Below are 17,056 nucleotides of genomic sequence, written 5' to 3'. Positions count from 1 at the left end.
TCTGTTCTGGCGCGAATGGTGTCTACTGCTCTCTGTTTCTGTTGTCGGCCCCTTCACGAAAGAGGCTTGTATTGATATGAGGAAGGCGGCGGCGCACAGTACGGGCGGGTGGTATGGTCGGCCCCACCCGTACAGATGCCTGCTAAACACCTCAAGACAATTTAGCTTCAATAGGAAATCTTCATATTTTGTTGCAATTAGCTCATAAATGCCATGGGATTCTCCATAAGTGATGGTTTTCTGAAATACATAATTCAAAACAAGCTTTCGCCTGAACTGCGATATTAAAATTAGTTGGAATACAAAATCCAATAAAAACCCAATACAACCAAGTGATAAGTAGTGAATGATCCTCAATAAAAAAACATCAATATTTGGAGCTACCAAGTACTAATACTTACAAATCACATATTTCAACAAACCCTACACTTGTGGGTATCTGGTGCTAATACTATATGAGAACCCTATTACATTGTGACCGTTGGATCTATGTTAGCTGGAGAAGAACATATGTAACCGTACATTAACTGAAGTGCAGTTGCATGCCTGACACCACGTCCATTGTAACATCCCAAATTTCCAAACAAAGAAGAAAATGAATTTTCCTTTTTCCAAAAATTGAAGCCAACAAAAACTTTATTTAAGCTCTATAATGTGCATAGTGCTCATGACCAAGTGTTGTTAGTTTTGCTAAGATGCTTGTGTGAAGTATTTTTGAAATGCTCTAAACCCTAAACCCCACCCTTCTCAAAACCAAAGAGGAACAAATAAAAAGAAAACCAAACAAGGGTGAGGCATATGTGGGCTTGTGGCCATTTCACAAATAATGGCCTATGCCCTATTTACTTTACCCAAATGGTGAAACCCTCCGTCAACTCAACCAACATCAAAGGAACCCAAAACAATGATCGTTTGGATCAAGAGAAATAAAGAAAAAGAAAAGAGAAATTGCAAAAACCTCACATATGGGCCTATGGCCATTTTTGAAAATCTTTAACCTAGGCCATATTAACTTGTGCCAATGGTTTGGAAACTCATCTAAACTCAAACGAATCCATTTTGCATCAAAGAAACCAAAATCAAATCAAAAGAAAAATCAAAATCAAGTGACATGTGATAATGGTCACATGTGACAATTTTAACATCTTACCCACTTTGAGCCCATGTGTTAAGAGATTCTTAAACCAAGATCTCCCAACTCTTTGCACCTCATCCAAGACCTCTTCAAGGTGAACACTTTTGATGTTGACCACTTTGACCAACTCCTTTTCTATTGCTTAATATAAGAGTGCAAACTGGCAATGTTGTATCAGATTTAAGATCACCCCACTTCTTGATTTTCACAAACGAGCACCATTTTCAGTACAAGAAAAGTTCTGATAGACAACGTCTCAAAATCGTCCGCTAAGGGGTATTTTTCGTCGCCTATGGGCATAACCCGACGATATGGGTTCTGTTGTCAAAACTGCGTCAGGCTAAGTCCTACGACGATTTTTTCGGTCCGTCGCGCTTGGGCGCCCTTCTGCCACGGAAAATCGGACCGTTGCAGAAGTGTTTCCGGGAGCCCGTTGACTCGCCGACGTCATGCAAGCCGACACGTGGCGGACGCCGTTAACGCGCGGTCAACGGCGTTAACCGCCGAAACCCCGTGGTAGATGGTAGGCCCACACGAGGCTCGCCACGTCTTAAGCGGGCCGGCCCATTAAGCTTGCGGGCCGGGCCAGCCGACTTAGTTTGACCGGTCAACTATATAGGCTGAGGCCGGTCCATTAGTTACGTGGGCCGGGCCTAACCTCTAAGGTTGGTCGGTCAAAACATTAATGGGCCGGCCCGCTAAGCATGTGGGCGGGCCGAATGCACTCGTTTGACCGGTCAACGAGGCAAAGGGCTGGCCCACAAAACATGTGGGACCCACTTTCATGTTATCGGGCCGGCCCATTTACCAAGTGGGGTCCACCTTAAAGCAAGTGGGCCGGCCCAAGAAGTTATTGGGCCAGCCCAATTAGCATGTGGGTCCCACTTTCCTGGTAATCGGGCCGGCCCATTTAGTGCGCGGGGTCCACATTAGATCAAATGGGCCGGCCCACCAAGCCAGTGGGCCGGGCCAAAAGCACAGGTGGATCCCACTTTCCTGTTAATGGGCCGACCCATTTAGTATGTGGGGTCCACCATATAGCAAGTGGGCCGGCCCAACAAGATAGTGGGTCGGGCCAAAAACACAGTGGGTCCCACTTTCCAGTTAAAGGGTCGGCCCATTTAGTATGTGGGGTCCACCATATAGCAAGTGGGCCGGCCCAACAAGCTAGTGTGCCGGGCCAAAAGCACAGGTGGGTCCCTCTTTCCAGTTAAAGGGCCGGCCCATTTAGTATGTGGGGTCCACCATATAGCAAGTGGGCCGGCCCAACACGCTAGTGGACCGGGCCAAAAACGCAGGTGGGTCCCACTTTCCTCGTAAAGGGCCGGCCCATTTAGTATGTGGGGTCCATCATGTAGCAAGTGGGCCGGCCTGTAACATCCCAAGTGAGCTACCCTTTTAGTTTTGCAAGTTTGTGCATCATATTGCATTCATGCATCTCATCATGTCACTTTTGGGTCTTATAAAAACTGCATTTGGTTTTATTTTGCCTTTCATCTTTTATGTGTTGTTTTCTATCTCTCTTGTTTTACCTCTTATCTCACTTGAGATGTTCCAACCTTCAAGCCTACCTATCCTATTCCTAATACTTGCCTTACCTTTCAAAAGGGTCATGCCAAAACTCCATTCTTAGAGGTTACTATTAAACCTCCTCTCCTATAATTTCTATTTTATAATTAATCAATAAGATAAGTATTTTTGTAATGAGGAAAATGATTTTGTTTTGGTTACATATAAAACAACATTGGATAAAAGCTATTTACCAATCTCTGTCTTTTGTTTCACATTCCAAATTTGTTTTCAAATTAAAAATAAAACAAGAGAGATTTTGGAAATAATAGAAAAGAAAGAGAAGAAGCCCAACCTGTTACCTGAACCGAAGGAGCAGACTCCTGTGCCTCCATCTTCCAGCACGTGAAAACACCACGGGCTGCTCTGTTGCCTGGTCACCTGCCCTGCTCCTCTATCTTTTCCCCTTTCCTCTTCCCAAACCAGAGCAGAACCCTAGCTCCCTCTCGCTGCAGCCTCCTCCCCATCTCCCTTCTTCTTCACGACCTCAGGAAGATTCAGTGCGTCCGTAGACCAAAGAAAACCGGCTGGAAAACGCCGTCCTTGCCGTTGCTGTTCGCCTCCGTTCGCTGCGCCGAGCGTGGGGATGGAGCCGCCGTGGTGCCCTCTTCCTCCTCGCTGAACCGGAGCCGGAGCTGCTCGAGGACGCTGCCGCCGCCAAGACGTACCTGGAGCGCCGTCGAGTACGCCGACGACCTCCGTCTCGCCCCGTCGTCATCTCCATCCTCCCCAACCTCTCCCTCGACGTGGTGAGCCTCCGCCTAAGTTCCCTGTCGTTCTCCCGTTCATCTCTTTCGATTTCTCGCGCTGACGCCGTCGTCCGTGTCTGTTTTGGCTGTTCGCTGCTGTAGCTCATCATCTGTGCCGACGGAACCTCAACAGCGTCGATCTTGGTCGAGCTGCGCCTGCCTTCGCTCAAAGGGCCGAGCCCCTCTTCAGTCATCAGTTAATCTAGCAGTTCGCGTATTCCATCTGCACCGAAGGTGAGGCTCAAGTTCGTTCGTTGTACCAGCACGCAAGGCATCTTTTTTTCTGTGCGTACTGAATCATGTTCAGTTAGCTGCTTCCGTTTATTCAGTTAGCCTTTAGTTAGTTTTACCTTGCTGTTACCCTCTAGTACCTAATCGTGCTGCAGCTCCACTTTGCTGGTGCCGCTGTTCTGGTTATCTCAGTATTACAGATGTTCAGTCTTTTCTACTTCCAAGCAGCCAAAGTTCAGATCCCACGAACGCTGTCCAGTTTCGTTGACACTTCTTACCTGTAACTGTAACTGTAGCTATGGCTGTAGTTTTCCTCCAAGTTATCTGTAGCTTTTCAACCCAAACGCCAGACCAATTGGTCTATGCTTGGTCGATCCAGCTACTCCTGGGATTGCTTCCCATCTCTCTGTTTCAAGTATAAAAACATCACTTCGTTTTACTCTTTTGTTCTTTGGTTTTGTCAACCGTGTGCAGTTTCAGTTAAGACTTTTAATAAGTTCAGTTAACTTGGCTGTAACAATTGCTGATATCTTCCTGTAGCTTTTCAAAACCATCGAGCCACCACACTGGCTAGTGCCTGGCACCAACCTGGAGACCCACCTTCTGATACTTTGCTCTGTTTTGAAATAATCAAATTGGTGCTAAATATAAATGCATTTCTTAAGTATTAAAACTTGCAAATAGCATATCTCCACTTCTGTAACTCTGTTTGCAACAAAATTTATATTAGTTTGTATTGGAAAAATGCAAGGTATCAAAATATTAACTTGTCTTGCATCATTGGCATCATTCCTGCATCGGCCTAATTAAAAATGTAATTAGAACTAAATGTTATGTGAGGGTTACTTTCTTATTTTCTTGTTGTTTACAAGTGCCCCACTTAAAATTGCTATGCATGAAACCTATTGCACATCATGCATCATATTGTGCATTGCATTTCCTGTATTGATTGTGTACTCTCTCTTGTATGTGTGTTTGGTTTTTCTCGTTAGACGCCGGTACCGAGGAGTACGGCGAGGAGTACGACTACTACCCCGAGGAGGATCGTGCCGGTTTCTCTTCTTCGACTTGACGAGCGAGCACTTTTCCCTCGCTACCTATTTTTCGCTTTTGCCTCTTTACCTTATTGCTATCTTGGTGTGCCGTTCTTGTCACGTAACCTATCGCATGTCACCTATTGCAAGCCATAGACCCATACATATGTCCTACAGCTATTGTTTGGTTACAGGGTCAGCCATGCGAGTCGTAGGCTTGCTTAGTACCGTTATATGTTGTTACTATTATCGTTATCGCCATTGTTATCTAGTTGGGTTATATTTGTTGGGGGGTTCCGAGATACATGCTTATGGTTATATATGTTAGATAAGATCACACCTTACTTATTCATGCTAATAATAAAATTGCTAAGTAGAGGCATCGGTGGGTCGACCTGATTTTTCGTTTTGAACATGGCTCACTTGTGTCCACTAATATCTTAGGATCCCGAGTTCTTGTTATCTGATCCAAGACTGAGCGCACTAACCATACGTGGGGTTCAGTGGGGCCTCCTCGACCAATTCTTGAACTACTTCCATTGTCCAAGTGCCACAATTAGTTTTGGTGTGTTTACTCTTTTATCGCGTGCATGCCAGCCTGTTACTTCTTTATTTTGGGAAGCCCAGTGAGCCTTGTATCCCTTGTTTCTGGTATGCACGTATAGGTTGCGGCCTGCGCGTTTATCGCATCGTCGAAGCGGGTCATTCGCCCCGAGTGTGTGTTTTGACCCTTGGAAGCCGTTCTCGCAAACAGCTAGGTCCGTCTCGGAGACTCGGCCGAACTCCGTAACGGGTTTAACTTAGTTAGGTGGCTCTTGGACTTGGTCTGTGGTGAAGGGAGAGGTAGTGTCGTGATACTCTGCTTTGATCCAGTAGGGTTGAGCGAGCGTATGAGACCAGTAGTGCACCCCTGCAGGGTTACAATCTTTTCGAAAAGCCATGTCCGCGGTTATGGACGACTTGGATAAGTGTTACTTGATCATAGACAACTTTCACCCCTTCATCTGCTAATTAACTTGCGTAGTAATTAGCAGAACTATAATAAAAACTGGTTAAAACTGTAAACCGTGTGAGTGCCTTTGCATCTTCTTCCTGTAGCATGTAGAAGGGGGAATGCATCGGCTGAGTTATGTTTGCAGAGTTTTAGAACTGTTAGATGCACGCTCTCTTATCTATATCTTGCAGACGGAAAGTTGAGAGTGTCTCTATAGGTTGTAGTGCAAGCTTTGATGCCGCTAAACCCACCATATAGCCGGCGAGCGCAGCCAATATTCTAAGTCTCGCTGGGTACGCGCCTTGGTACTCACCCTCGCTTTTCCTCTCTTTTTCCAAGCAACCGTTGGCCCGATGTTTGCAGGTACGACAGGTTTTGAGTATCCACCTGGACACTACTTTGTGGACTACGCTGAGGACGACTACGTCGAGTAGATAGGACGCTCCTAAGGCAGCAGCCTGGCGCTTGCTGGATATGGATTCGACTGCTGTATTTATGGACTCTTAGTCCCATTTGCATCTTGTCTGTACTCAGACGTGTATTCGCTTCCGCATGATGTATTGATGTATTGTTGGGACATGTGTCCTCTGAGTGTCATTTGCTATCTTGCTCTATGAGCGTTGCTATATACTTATTTAACTCTTTTGTGTCGTAGAGTTAATGTTGTGATATCATCTGTGATGCTATGCCCTTGTAACCTGTGCACCGTGCGTGTTTCAAATCGAGTGCACAGGAAGGCGAGACACCTAGGCCTGGATGCGTGTACGCGAGGGGCACTAGTTCTGCGTCCGTACTCCTACTCCTAGGGTCAACATCTTGGTACTCCGACACGGATACGTATTCACGAGGGGTACTAGTTCCGTGATGCGTATCTAACTTCGGGGGCCGACAGACTTGGTATCAGAGCATGGACTGCCTTCTAGGAGCCCTTGCAGCGGACGTAGTCGTGTCTAGAACTAATACTTTAGTAGCTATATAGGAAAACTTTATGCGTGAGAGTAGGAATTATTTTTATTTCTTACCCCACCCACCCTCCCTCTGGTAAGGAAGTGTAACGGATTTTACTCTCCTCTTACCTAAATTTCATCTAGGATTTCTCGTCTTCGGGTTTCCGTAGTACCATAGATTGTTGTGTGGTTTTGTGTTGAGAAAAATGTTGCTTCGATCCAATTTTTGTGTTACTTCATCAGTCATGTTTCCGTTGAAATTCTTTTCTAGCTTGTTGGCATAATCATGTTAACTGGTTGTTGATTCCGGTGCTAATATCGAGTTCTTCTCTTCTACGGAGTTGTTCCTATCAAGTTCCTGTTTGTGTTGTTCACCTTCCAATAAACATAACTTGGGTCGTGTTGACACTTGCCAATGTTAAAAACTTCAGTATAGCTACATACCACTATCTTGCGAGATTTGTGAAGTATTGTTTTGCTATCGTTCTAATCTTCAATATGTTATGACTAGCTCTTGTGTACTTGAATTCATGTACCTTGATGATATCTATGTCATATTCATGTTCTATCTTGCAAGTTGCAGTTTCTTCTAATGTACTTATGTTGGATTTTTATCCTACTGTGTACTAATCTGCAATCTTGATGTTTGTCATCAGGATGCCTCCAAGGCGCGCACCTCCGCCCCCTCCACCTCCACCTCTGGAAATTGGGCAAGCTCTGCTGAATGTGACTCAGATTCTAACGCAGCTGGCCCAGAACAAGGCGCAGAACAATGAAGGGAATGGTCGGGTCACTATCAGAGAGTTCCTTAATCTCAACCCGCGCACCTTTGACACTCCACTGAAGCCACTAGATGCAGATGATTGGCTGCGTGAGATGAACCGCACCCTCAACACTGCACGTGTAGCTCCAGCAGACAGAGTTTCCTTTGTGACCTTCCTCTTGAGAGGTGAGTCTGCTGCGTGGTGGGACAGCTACCTGGAGAGGAGAGATCCAGATGTCGAGACTAGTTGGGATGACTTCCAGGCGCTTTTCAGGCGTCATCACATTCGTGATGGTGCCATGGACAAGATGCGTGAGGAGTTTCGCAGGCTCACACAGGCTGATATGGATGTGGAAACCTACAGCAGAGCCTTCACCAACCTTGCTCGCTATGCAGGTGATGAGATCTCCACCGATGAGAGGAAGCAAGACAAGTTTCGCAGAGGCCTCAACCCTACAGTCAAGTTCGCTATCAACCTGATCAAGTGCAAAAACTTCGATGAGCTTGTTGATACAGCTATCAAGGCTGAGACTGGTCGACAGGAGTTTGAGCAGTCAAGGAAGCACTCTCGTGACAGTGGCTCTTCTTCGACACCAGCTATGCCACCTCAGAAGCGCAGAGTTTGGTTTCCTGACACTGCTCCACCAGCACCACGGTCCTTCCACTCGAGACCGCCTGGGTTTGCTCCCCGCCCACCCACCCCTCAGTTTGCTCACAGGCCAGCACTGTTTCAGCATAGGCCAGCTTTCGCTCCTCAGCAGCACGGAGGTTTTGTTCGACGACGAGAGGCCGGCTTTTGGTCCTCCTCGGAGAGCAGTTTGCTCCTCGTCCTTCTTCGGTCACTTGCTATTCTTGTGGTCGGCCGGGCACACTTCCGTACTTGTTCTCGAAGCGACAACTTCCACCACCACCACCTCGTCCTTCCTCGACCCGGACGATGGTGCGTGCTCCTTCTACGAGCAAGGCTTTCAACTATAACAATAAGCCTAGACCTGCCACTGTCAACAACATCACCGCAGAGGAAGCTGAGAAGGCATCAGACGTTGTGCTTGGTACCTTACTTGTGAACTCTTTTCCTGCTAAAATTTTGTTTGATACTGGTGCATCGCATTCTTTCATGTCAGAAAAGTTTGCTCAAATGCAAAGTTTGCCTCTTGAACCTTTGGAAAACGGTCTCACAGTTAAGTCCCCTGGAGCTCACATGAAAGCTTCGGAGATAAGCCTTGGCAACCAAATTCTTATCGGAGGCTATGTCTTTCATGCTTCACTCATAATTCTTTGCAGTTCTGGCATTGATGTGATCCTTGGCATGAATTGGTTGAAAGCTAACAAGGCAAAGATTGATTGCGCCACAAAGTCTGTCACTCTTGTTCATCCTTCTGGCCAGATAGTCTATTCTCCAACTTCAACAGTGCAAGTGTTCTCTCTTGAAGCAAATCATCTACCTTCAATTGAAGATGTTCCGGTGGTTTGTGACTTCCCTGATGTCTTTCCAAATGAGCTTCCAGGAATGCCACGACGAGGGTCATTGAGTTTGTCATTGAGCTAGAACCCGGTACGGCTCCTATCTCCAAGAGGCCTTACAAGATGGGTCCAAATGAGTTAGGCTGAACTCAAGAAACAACTTGATGAGTTGGAAAAGCTTGGGTTCATTCAACCTAGCACTTCCCAGTGGGGTTGCCCCACCATCTTTGTTAAGAAGAAGGATAAAGCGATCGCTTGGTGGTTGACTACCGCCCTGCGAATGAGAAGACGATCAAGAATAAATATCCTCTTCCTCGCATCATTGATCTCTTCGACCAACTTGCGGGTGCCGTTGTGTTCTCTAAGATGGACTTGAGAAGCGGCTATCACCAAATAAAAATCCGCAAGGAGGATATTCCAAAAACGAGCTTTCACCACTCGCTATGGCTTGTATGAGTACACAGTCATGTCTTTTGGCCTCACTAATGCTCCAGCAACGTTCTCTCGCCTCATGAACTCAGTCTTCATGGAGTATCTTGACAAGTTTGTGGTGGTCTACCTTGATGATATTCTTGTCTATTCCAAGTCTAATGAAGAACATGAAGAGCATCTTCGCCTCGTCCTCACCAAGCTCCGCGAGCATCGCCTTTATGCCAAGTTCTCCAAGTGCGAGTTCTGGCTTCCAGAAGTCGTCTATCTTGGGCATGTCATTTCCAAAAAAGGCATAGCCGTCAATCCTGAAACAGTCAAGGCAATTGTTGAATGGCTTCCTCCGAAGAATGTCAAGCAAGTGAGAAGCTTCCTCGGTTTGGCTAGTTATTGCCGCCGTTTTGTTGAGAACTTCTCCAAAATTGCCAAGCCTCTCACGGATCTTCTGAAGAAAGACAAGAAGTTCCTTTGGACTCCGATGTGTCAAGAAAGCTTTGAACTCCTGAAACAGAAACTCACTTCAACTCCAGTTCTTGTTGCTCCAGATACTTCCAAGCCTTTCCAGATATTCTGTGATGCCTCTCTTCAAGAATTGGGTGCAGTTCTCATGCAAGAACGTCAAGTTGTGGCGTATACTTCTCGTCAGTTGCGCAAGCATGAATTGAACTATCCCACTCATGATCTCGAGCTTGCCGCGGTTATACATGCTTTGACAACTTGGCGTCCCTACTTGTTGGGCAACCGTTGTGAAATCTTCACCGACCACAAAAGCCTCAAATACATCTTCACTCAACCCAATTTGAACATGCGTCAAACGAGATGGATGGAGACCATCAAAGACTTTGACTTGTCTATCTCCTACACTCCTGGCAAAGCAAATGTGATGGGTCGATGCGGCTGAGTCGCAAGGAGTATTGCAATAATCTCATGGTGAAAGAATCACAACCTCTTCTTCACGAAGAATTCCAGAAGTTGAATCTTGAAATCGTTCCCCAAGGCTTTGTTGCAACCTTGGTAGTTGAGCCTACTCTTGAAGAGAAGATAAGAAAGGCACAGTTGGGTGATGCCTTAATCGAGAAAATCAAGGAGAATATGCATCAATCAAAGTACAAGGCTTTCTCTCTTGATGATCAAGGCACAGCGTTCTTTGAAGGGCGCATGGTCGTTCCTAAAGTCGAAAGCTTACGAGCGCTGATAATGAAAGAAGCTCATGATACTCCCTTGTCTATCCATCCTGGAAGCACCAAAATGTATCACGATCTAAGGTCAACATTCTGGTGGACAAGAATGAAGCGTGAGATAGCAAAGTATGTCTCCGAATGTGATGTTTGCCGCCGAGTCAAAGCTGAATGTAAGAGACCGGCCGGTGTTCTCCAACCCTTGAAAGTTCCGGAGTGGAAGTGGGATAAAGTCGAGATGGACTTCATCACTGGCCTTCCAAAGTCCCGCAAGGGCAATGATGCAATCTTCGTTGTGATTGACCGCCTCTCTAAGGTTGCTCACTTCCTTCCTGTCAAAGAAACAATCTCTGCTAGTCAGTTGGCTGAGCTCTACACCACTAGAATTGTCTCTCTTCATGGTGTTCCCTTGGAAATAAGCTCTGATCGTGGAAGCATCTTCACTTCCAGATTTTGGGCAAGCTTTCAGAAAGCTATGGGAACAACTCTTACATTCGACACGGCATATCACCCTCAAACTAGTGGACAAGTTGAAAGGGTAAATCAAATCCTTGAAGATATGCTTCGTGCTTGTGTGATCTCCTTCGGCATGAAATGGGAAGAATGTCTTCCATATGCTTGAATTCTCCTACAACAACGGCTATCAATCCGGTCTTGGCATGGCACCATTTGAAGTTCAATATGGTCGCAAGTGCGGAAACGCCTCTAAGCCGAGTCGAGTCCCGGTGAAAGGAAACTCTTTGGTCACGACATTGTCAAAGAAGATCTGAAGAACAAGTCGGAATCATTCGGGATAATCGAAGATAGCTCGGTCTCGTCGGAAAAGCTATTATGATAGCAAGCACCGTGATATGGTCTATAAGCTTTGATGATGCGGCTTACCTCCGTGTGACTCCCATGAGGGGTACACATCGCTTCGGTATCAAGGGCAAGTTGGCTCCAAGATACATCGGTCCTTTCAAGGTTCTTGCAAGGCGTGGTGAAGTATCCTACTTGTTAGAGCTTCCACCAAATCTCTCCAAAGTGCACGATGTGTTCCACGTGTCACAGCTCAAGCAATGTTTCAAAGATCCAGGCCGTGCAGTTGATCACGAGTCTATTGACCTTCAAGAGGATCTTTCCTATCGTGAGCATCCGGTTCGCATTCTTGATGAAGCCGAAAGGAAGACGAGGAACAGTTCTGTCAAGTTTCTCAAGGTCCTTTGGTCTAATCATTCCGAGAAAGAAGCAACTTGGGAACGCGAAGATCTTCTCAGATCCGAGTATCCCGCTCTCTTCACATCTCCTTAGGAATCTCGGGGCGCGATTCCTTCAAGGGGGGGCGAGTTGTAACATCCCAAGTGAGCTACCCTTTTAGTTTTGCAAGTTTGTGCATCATATTGCATTCATGCATCTCATCATGTCACTTTTGGGTCTTATAAAAACTGCATTTGGTTTTATTTTGCCTTTCATCTATTATGTGTTGTTTTCTATCTCTCTTGTTTTACCTCTTATCTCACTTGAGATGTTCCAACCTTCAAGCCTACCTATCCTATTCCTAATACTTGCCTTACCTTTCAAAAGGGTCATGCCAAAACTCCATTCTTAGAGGTTACTATTAAACCTCCTCTCCTATAATTTCTATTTTATAATTAATCAATAAGATAAGTATTTTTGTAATGAGGAAAATGATTTTGTTTTGGTTACATATAAAACAACATTGGATAAAAGCTATTTACCAATCTCTGTCTTTTGTTTCACATTCCAAATTTGTTTTCAAATTAAAAATAAAACAAGAGAGATTTTGGAAATAATAGAAAAGAAAGAGAAGAAGCCCAACCTGTTACCTGAACCGAAGGAGCAGACTCCTGTGCCTCCATCTTCCAGCACGTGAAAACACCACGGGCTGCTCTGTTGCCTGGTCACCTGCCCTGCTCCTCTATCTTTTCCCCTTTCCTCTTCCCAAACCAGAGCAGAACCCTAGCTCCCTCTCGCTGCAGCCTCCTCCCCATCTCCCTTCTTCTTCACGACCTCAGGAAGATTCAGTGCGTCCGTAGACCAAAGAAAACCGGCTGGAAAACGCCGTCCTTGCCGTTGCTGTTCGCCTCCGTTCGCTGCGCCGAGCGTGGGGATGGAGCCGCCGTGGTGCCCTCTTCCTCCTCGCTGAACCCGAGCCGGAGCTGCTCGAGGACGCTGCCGCCGCCAAGACGTACCTGGAGCGCCGTCGAGTACGCCGACGACCTCCGTCTCGCCCCGTCGTCATCTCCATCCTCCCCAACCTCTCCCTCGACGTGGTGAGCCTCCGCCTAAGTTCCCTGTCGTTCTCCCGTTCATCTCTTTCGATTTCTCGCGCTGACGTCGTCGTCCGTGTCTGTTTTGGCTGTTCGCTGCTGTAGCTCATCATCTGTGCCGACGGAACCTCAACAGCGTCGATCTTGGTCGAGCTGCGCCTGCCTTCGCTCAAAGGGCCGAGCCCCTCTTCAGTCATCAGTTAATCTAGCAGTTCGCGTATTCCATCTGCACCGAAGGTGAGGCTCAAGTTCGTTCGTTGTACCAGCACGCAAGGCATCTTTTTTTCTGTGCGTACTGAATCATGTTCAGTTAGCTGCTTCCGTTTATTCAGTTAGCCTTTAGTTAGTTTTACCTTGCTGTTACCCTCTAGTACCTAATCGTGCTGCAGCTCCACTTTGCTGGTGCCGCTGTTCTGGTTATCTCAGTATTACAGATGTTCAGTCTTTTCTACTTCCAAGCAGCCAAAGTTCAGATCCCACGAACGCTGTCCAGTTTCGTTGACACTTCTTACCTGTAACTGTAACTGTAGCTATGGCTGTAGTTTTCCTCCAAGTTATCTGTAGCTTTTCAACCCAAACGCCAGACCAATTGGTCTATGCTTGGTCGATCCAGCTACTCCTGGGATTGCTTCCCATCTCTCTGTTTCAAGTATAAAAACATCACTTCGTTTTACTCTTTTGTTCTTTGGTTTTGTCAACCGTGTGCAGTTTCAGTTAAGACTTTTAATAAGTTCAGTTAACTTGGCTGTAACAATTGCTGATATCTTCCTGTAGCTTTTCAAAACCATCGAGCCACCACACTGGCTAGTGCCTGGCACCAACCTGGAGACCCACCTTCTGATACTTTGCTCTGTTTTGAAATAATCAAATTGGTGCTAAATATAAATGCATTTCTTAAGCATTAAAACTTGCAAATAGCATATCTCCACTTACGTAACTCTGTTTGCAACAAAATTTATATTAGTTTGTATTGGAAAAATGCAAGGTATCAAAATATTAACTTGTCTTGCATCATTGGCATCATTCCTGCATCGGCCTAATTAAAAATGTAATTAGAACTAAATGTTATGTGAGGGTTACTTTCTTATCTTCTTGTTGTTTACAAGTGCCCCACTTAAAATTGCTATGCATGAAACCTATTGCACATCATGCATCATATTGTGCATTGCATTTCCTGTATTGATTGTGTACTCTCTCTTGTATGTGTGTTTGGTTTTTCTCGTTAGACGCCGGTACCGAGGAGTACGGCGAGGAGTACGACTACTACCCTGAGGAGGATCGTGCCGGTTTCTCTTCTTCTGACTTGACAGGCGAGCACTTTTCCCTGCTACCTATTTTCTGCTTTTGCCTCTTTACCTTATTGCTATCTTGGTGTGCCGTTCTTGTCACGTAACCTATCGCATGTCACCTATTGCAAGCCATAGACCCATACATATGTCCTACAGCTATTGTTTGGTTACAGGGTCAGCCATGCAAGTCGTAGGCTTGCTTAGTACCGTTATATGTTGTTACTATTATCGTTATCGCCATTGTTATCTAGTTGGGTTATATTTGTTGGGGGGTTCCGAGATACATGCTTATGGTTATATATGTTAGATAAGATCACACCTTACTTATTCATGCTAATAATAAAATTGCTAAGTAGAGGCATCGGTGGGTCAGCTGATTTTTCGTTTTGAACATGGCTCACTTGTGTCCACTAATATCTTAGGATCCCGAGTTCTTGTTATCTGATCCAAGACTGAGCGCACTAACCATACGTGGGGTTCAGTGGGGCCTCCTCGACCAATTCTTGAACTACTTCCATTGTCCAAGTGCCACAATTAGTTTTGGTGTGTTTACTCTTTTATCGCGTGCATGCCAGCCTGTTACTTCTTTATTTTGGGAAGCCCAGTGAGCCTTGTATCCCTTGTTTCTGGTATGCACGTATAGGTTGCGGCCTGCGCGTTTATCGCATGCTGAAGCGGGTCATTCGCCCCAGTGTGTGTTTTGACCCTTGGAAGCCGTTCTCGCAAACAGCTAGGTCCGTCTCGGAGACTCGGCCGAACTCCGTAACGGGTTTAACTTAGTTAGGTGGCTCTTGGACTTGGTCTGTGGTGAAGGGAGAGGTAGTGTCGTGACACTCTGCTTTGATCCAGTAGGGTTGAGCGAGCGTATGAGACCAGTAGTGCACCCCTGCAGGGTTACAATCTTTTCGAAAAGCCGTGTCCGCGGTTATGGACGACTTGGAGAAGTGTTACTTGATCATAGACAACTTTCACCCCTTCATCTGCTAATTAACTTGCGTAGTAATTAGCAGAACTATAATAAAAACTGGTTAAAACTGTAAACCGTGTGAGTGCCTTTGCATCTTCTTCCTGTAGCATGTAGAAGGGGGAATGCATCGAGCTGAGTTATGTTTGCGAGTTTTAGAAGCCGTTAGATGCACGCTCTCTTATCTATATCTTGCGGACGGAAAGTTGAGAGTGTCTCTATAGGTTGTAGTGCAAGCTTTCTCTGCCGCTAAACCCACCATATAGCCGGCGAGCGCGGCCAATATTCTAAGTCTCGGCTGGGTACGCGCCTTGGTACTCACCCTCGCTTTTCCTCTCTTTTTCCGGCAACCGTTGGCCCGATGTTTGCAGGTACGACAGGTTTTGAGTATCCACCTGGACACTACTTTGTGGACTACGCTGAGGACGACTACGTCGAGTCGAGTAGAGAGGACGCTCCTAAGGCAGCAGCCTGGCGCTTGCTGGATATGGATTCGACTGCTTTATTTATGGACTCTTAGTCCCATTTGCATCTTGTCTGTATTCAGACGTGTATTCGCTTCCGCATGATGTATTGATGTATTGTTGGGACATGTGTCCTCTGAGTGTCATTTGCTATCTTGCTCTATGAGCGTTGCTATATACTTATTTAACTCTTTTGTGTCGTAGAGTTAATGTTGTGATATCATCTGTGATGCTATGCCCTTGTAACTTGTGCACCGTGCGTGTTTCAAATCGAGTGCACAGGAAGGCGAGACACCTAGGCCTGGATGCGTGTACGCGAGGGGCACTAGTTCTGCGTCCGTACTCCTACTCCTAGGGTCAACATCTTGGTACTCCGACACGGATACGTATTCACGAGGGGTACTAGTTCCGTGATGCGTATCTAACTTCGGGGGCCGACACGGCCCAACAAGACAGTGGGCCAGGCCAAAAGCACAGGTGGGTCCCACTTTCCTGTTAACGGGCCGGCCTAGTAAGTAAGTTAGCCGGCCCAAAATAAAAGTGGGTCCCACACTACTGTTAATGGGCTGGCCCAATCTGTTATAGGGCCCTGGTTGTTTGACTAGTCAACTTGCATTAAATTTCATGAGCCTAAAATCTGATATCAATGATACACACAATTACATACACAAATAAAATAACTAGGAAAATTACAAGGCAATTTATGTGCCCAAATAAAAAAAATTACATAGAATCATTGAGGACTTTTATTAGCATCATCAATAACACGTTGACATTTGGCAATCGCCTTGATTGAATCTTGTGTACTCTTGGTCAACATATCAGCTACAGACCTTAAAGCAGCAATACCATGTCTTTTATAAAGTACGGCCTTGAGATGTTCACTTGTTTGATGAAAACAATGGTCTAGGTTGACGGCTATGAGAGGATGCATCGGAACAAAGATCAGAACTTTTTGTGGGCCTCTCTTCTAATGAAGATTGCTTGATCGAAGCGCATTCGATAATAATGCAAAAAGAGTTAAACGATGAACTATGCAAACATGTATTAAGCATTGTCGATATGAGATAGTCACAAGTACTAAGCGCGGACTTACATTATATCGTTGCATAGGCTCACGCCGAACCTTTTTTGCGCTCTATCTTCTACTAAGGACTTCATTACAAGCTGCATTCTAGTAATATTGCAAACATAGTTACAACGAGTGAACTATTCAAACATTTATTATGCAATGTAGATATAAGATAATAACAAGTTGCATAAATAAGACAATGTATGGAACTTGTACTAAGCGGACTTACATCATAATGTTGCACGGGGTCGCTTTGGCGACTATCTTCTAATGATGAGCTAGCTTCACTAAAACTGCTTTACGGTAATATTGCAAAAATACTTACAACAATTAACTATTCAAACATGTATTACGCAATGTAGAGATCGAGATAATATCATGTAGCGGAACATACTTGGCTCGCTTGCAGGTCCTTCTCTTGCGTGCACTAGTCGTGGTCGACATGCTCGTCATTTTAGGTTCGAGCCATCAAGTGAAATGCTAATCCTCCTGCTCCATTGTCCT

At 45.6% G+C, this 17,056-nt stretch overlaps 2 long non-coding RNA genes across 2 annotated transcripts; both read left to right on the top strand.

Annotated features, from left to right (window-relative positions):
* Nucleotides 1-3,361: 3,361 nt before the first annotated feature.
* On the top strand, nt 3,362-4,749 carry LOC124671955. Its single transcript, XR_006992697.1, has 3 exons — nt 3,362-3,453; nt 3,556-3,687; nt 4,677-4,749. It is a non-coding gene; the product is annotated as an uncharacterized LOC124671955 (long non-coding RNA).
* Nucleotides 4,750-12,674: 7,925 nt separating this feature from the next.
* On the top strand, nt 12,675-14,070 carry LOC124685258. The gene is made up of 3 exons (XR_006997369.1): nt 12,675-12,766; nt 12,869-13,000; nt 13,990-14,070. It is a non-coding gene; the product is annotated as an uncharacterized LOC124685258 (long non-coding RNA).
* Nucleotides 14,071-17,056: the final 2,986 nt, after the last annotated feature.

The sequence above is a fragment of the Lolium rigidum genome, chromosome 1 (genome assembly GCF_022539505.1).
Source record: "Lolium rigidum isolate FL_2022 chromosome 1, APGP_CSIRO_Lrig_0.1, whole genome shotgun sequence".
Lineage (NCBI taxonomy): Eukaryota > Viridiplantae > Streptophyta > Magnoliopsida > Poales > Poaceae > Lolium > Lolium rigidum.
The sequence above is the reverse complement of the archived record's forward strand: the minus strand, read 5'-3'. Positions and strand labels throughout refer to the sequence as shown.